This window comes from Gadus chalcogrammus, chromosome 11 (assembly GCF_026213295.1).
Source record: "Gadus chalcogrammus isolate NIFS_2021 chromosome 11, NIFS_Gcha_1.0, whole genome shotgun sequence".
In the NCBI taxonomy this organism is placed as follows: domain Eukaryota; kingdom Metazoa; phylum Chordata; class Actinopteri; order Gadiformes; family Gadidae; genus Gadus; species Gadus chalcogrammus.
Genome location: NC_079422.1, coordinates 11751866 through 11756625, shown reverse-complemented (window position 1 = coordinate 11756625; position 4760 = coordinate 11751866).

Below are 4760 nucleotides of genomic sequence, written 5' to 3'. Positions count from 1 at the left end.
ACACGGCTGATGTGGTCTGATGAAAGGAAGGTAAGGGTCACAGACAGCACTGAGATCTCCCCCTGAGATCCCAGCAGGACTCCACGTTCTGTGTACTGCAAAAATAAGCACAATACTGTACCAATCTCCAACTGTGACAAAGGAAAATTGCAGAATGTCACAGGGGCGTCCACAGCAGCAAAGAATATCGAGGCATCCGGCTAATTCCCTGGATTTATTCAGTGAATCCGAGGCCTCTGGTGGATCAGATAATTTGTGCTTTTCCCCTCCCTGCCATTTGGCCCCATCATGCTAGCCTGTCTTATCTCTGACAGCGAGAACTAGAACTATCCTCTCTCTGCATCCCTGCTCCGGCAGCGGTGACCTCCAGACACATCCATCCACAGCTCCAAATTACACCGCTCTGACCTCTAGACACATCCACCCATGGCTCCAACTTTCACCCCTTTCAGCGCGGTGGGTTTTCAACATGCCCTCCTATGGCTGCTATGCGACAGGTAGACCGCAACATGATGTGTGTTTCAACATACTGTGACTTCCTCAAAATATCCATATTTCCTGTATTTATACAGCCAGCCTTGATTTTCATAGGTAAATACTGTATCATATACAGTATAGCTGTAACCGATCGGCCTTCTGGGAATTAATCTAGATCAATAGTCTCATTGAAACTAATGTGGAAGGTTACATTTGAACAGTATTGGTGGGAGGGTTCACAGATCAGGCCATGGCTTATTGGGATTTCGGCTGTGCATTTCCATCTCCTGTTTGAACAGAAACTGGCTTTAGAGTTGGGGAGGAATGTAAATAGAAAGTAGGCAATTATCACACAAATTGCGTACCTGTACTGATCTGAACATGAAAAACATCCATTCATGTTTATTTAAAATAGAACCGCTTGAGTTTTCATACAATTCATGTATGAAAGAAATGAAGACGTTTTTTTAGAACACGTCTCCGCAGCTCAGAAACCCTACCAGGTTTGGAGGTCTGTCAGTAGGTGGTCTCCTCGGGGAGCCGGTGGGAAAGCGACGTGAGCGTCAGATTGAAAATAGTATTAGGGTCAAAGCTATTGTTAGGCGTGATATCAGGAGCCGCCAATCTGCCGCCACTGTTGATCCTCTCGCCCCCCGCTGAGACGAGCAGGCAGAACTTAAGGTAACAAAAGACATCCCAGTTTTGCGGGGAAATGAAAAAAACATAAAAACACCAGCACCTTTTCCAAAACAACTAAGGGAGCGAAAAACTTGGGATGAAAAATGTAAGATGCGTCCACATCCCACTGTCACACCAACACGCGGGTAAAGAAAGAAACATTCAGGGCTCCATTCTGACTGGGTGCCGTTCAGATATGAAAGGATTTATTTGTTTGGCTTCCAAACAAATCATGCAGTGGGCTCATCAGAGTGTGTGACAGGGGATACTCTCTGACAGCCCTGTGGTCTTTATACTGAGACATGATCCCCGTAATGTCAAGCCCTGGTGATATCCTGCGGCATATGGAGTACTCCTCCTGAGCTGAGCACAGGTGTCTTCAACAGAGCTTTTAGGAGCTGCAGGTGAGGTGGAGCTGAGTGAGAATGTGTATGTGTATGTGTGTATGTGTGTGTAAGCTCCTGTCAGCTCTGTGACAGGCACACACATGGTCCCTCAGTACCTGAAATGTTCAAAGTGGGCCTACAAGCCTTCTGGTTGTTTGCCTTGAGGCATGCTTAAAATCATCACCCTCTAACGACTGACAGCTGAGGATTGTTGTGCTCAAACACTTGAAGCTTCTTGCATTTTCATTCTCCATAAGCCTACCCGTGTTTTTCTTCTACTGTAAGAAAATGCATCACTGTTAATTATTTCGGAAGCAGAAAATATTGCACATTTGGCAATATATCTCAACCACAATAAGTGGTGGATATTGCTATTTTCTGACCGATTTCATGGTTGGTCTCCGACAGATTTGTTTTAATATATTTAATTTTATTTAATTTGTCATTCATTTTTAAACATATAGCTATCATCAACTCACAAGTTGAGTTGACCTTTCAAAGCCCAGCGGAACAAATAAATCACTTATGGTGGCAAATTACAACATGATAATGCAGCAGAAATGCTAGCAGCAGCTATTACAATAAAGCAGTAATGCTAGCAGCTGCCATTATAATGCTGCCGTAATGCTAGTAGCAATCCCAAGATATGTATGCTAGAAAGCTGATTAGTACTATGTCTTGTTGTACAGTAGTGTGGCAACAACCACAGGAGCCTTGCTCGGCTTTCAATATAATTAAAGGATAATGGCACAACAATAATGTCTTACAAGCTAATAATGGAGGGCTTCAGTCGATAGCAATTTATCTGGGAGTCATCCGATTAATGACTAGGGCTAAAGCCTACGGCGGCAGTCTCGCGGCGGGAAATTGGAACGCTTGGAGTGGGCTTTGCTTAGAGCTGGATGACAAGCAGTCACTATGAAAACATGAGTGGAATAAAACTGTCTAAACTTGTCTGAGTCCTAGATTAGAAAAAAATGGAAATTATAGAATTAGAATTATTTTACGTCAAATTACAGTAAAATTCAGGGCAAATAATGAAATAGAATTGCTTAAAATGTTGTGAAAGTGTGTTGTTTGTTATGCGTTGCCTTGATATTACACACAGTAGTAATTAGACTTTTTGGAAAATAGATGGTTTGTAGAAATGTATTCTGTAAAGGGTAAAATGGGCCTCAATGCATTGTTAACCACAATGCATTATGTTTTCAGACTGTTACCAACAGTTTATATTGAGATATGACTATTTGGTATACACTTAATACTTTTGCACACATTGATATGAGTGGCTTGATAAAAATAAGGTTTGATAATGATGGCGGGTTGCGCCGCAGTACGGTTGAAATTACTCCACTTTCCAAGTACAGACATGCAACGATGAACAGAGCTTTGTGGAGTGTATTCATGGAACATTCCACAATTACGGCAGAGATATTCAGTATGGGGAGTGCATGGTTCCATCTTCGCCACGATCCATTGAAACCGGAGCGCTATACCAACCTTGCATTTGCATACAAATGTACCATGTGATTTTAGCAGAGGCAACCGAGAGGAACTATCATTTAATGATTTGGGGTTTGACACATTGTCTATTCCTGTGCAACTCACTAATCCTCAGTAGTGTAATTGTTGGAAGTGTAGAGGGTCGTCAGAGCATGGAGGAACCCTGATTAGCTCTCACTTTACACTTTACACCAGTCACATGCGATTCGCACAGCGTTTAGTGCAGCCTTCTCATTAGTAACACCGAGACCTGGGGCTCTGTGGCTGCTTGTAGGCCTGTTATTTCAACTTTAAGGATGGTCCTCCGCTGCCTGGGGGATGCTGGGAAAGCAGTGAAACCAAGACAAGGAGGGGCAGACTTAATGGATGCAGGAGGAGGTTGAATAGCTCTGTCGAGGGACTCACCCAGGAAAAGGGTACCGTCCAAACGTAAAATGGCAACAGGACGGAAGGATTACTGAAGCCAAACGTGTGCCTATTAAACTTTCATTCAAGCCCAGAAACCCCTGTTGATGCAACAATCACTTAGAATGACTTGAAGTTGAAGACAAAATTTCGATACAATCAATTGTTCTGTTTTTTTATCTCCCACCTAGGCGTTCTCTCCATCAGCCCTTCTCTATAGAATCCTGAGTATTTGTGTTTCACTCACTGCTTGTTTCTCATATTAGTGTCCCTCATTTGTTCCAAGCATGGTTACCCGCCTGCCTGTTTCCATCCCCACACACCTGATTCTGTTTTGTTAAACGCTATTTTGCTATTCCTATTTCGATTCATGATTGTGGCATAAGTATTAATTCTGGGGTTTGACGTCCAGATGTCACCAGCTAACCTATCGAAATATTGAGCAATATATTATTTTTCCTACCAATAAGAACTAAGATGATCCTCGCCCATAAATATTATCAGGGCTATGGCAACTGACTGCAAAAGTATCACTACAGCACTCAGGGCCGTTTAAAATTGTGAACCAGACAGGTTCTGTATTAGAATAAATATAGCAAATTTATTTAGCGTTGACTCGTTCTAGTTGCACCAAACACTTACTGATTTTAACGTTTTTTGAGTGTTTGGGGAGGGTAAACTGTGTGAAGGTGTCTTCAGATGACACCCTCGTTCTCTGATGCTTCACTGGTAGTCCCCACAACATCTCCACATCTGACAGTGTCTTTGGTGTATGATCTATTAAACCATTATTATCTGCAACCCTAATAAAATTCCCATACACATATCTACATCCTGATCAATATTTATATAAATGTAAATGATTTCATGCTTTTGTTTCAAATGTTTTCTAAAGTTGAATGCCTCCGGTTTTTTTGCAGTAGATCCTATGGTGATAAAGAAATCCCAGAGTAAGCAGTTCCCAGCTACTCTGGCCTTTGACTTTTTAATAATAGATCAGGCCTAATGAGTTCTCTGTAGCCCGTGGCTGTGTTTGACACACTGTGAGATAATTAATCGAAAGGACTGCTGTGCTAGGGACTTGTGTCACATGATTAACATCATGTCTATAAATGACCGCATCAGTGCCTTCATCACTTTTCCCTTATTGATTACGTTTATAGCGATATGCACAAAACAATAGTCATGCCAACCCCTCTTTGGATGTTTTTACTTTACTTTTACTTTAGACACATTTGACAATCAAATTGCTTTCTTTTCAATTAATTTGTAACTAGGTCCGGACTGTCTATGGCTTAGATGCCTTTTGAT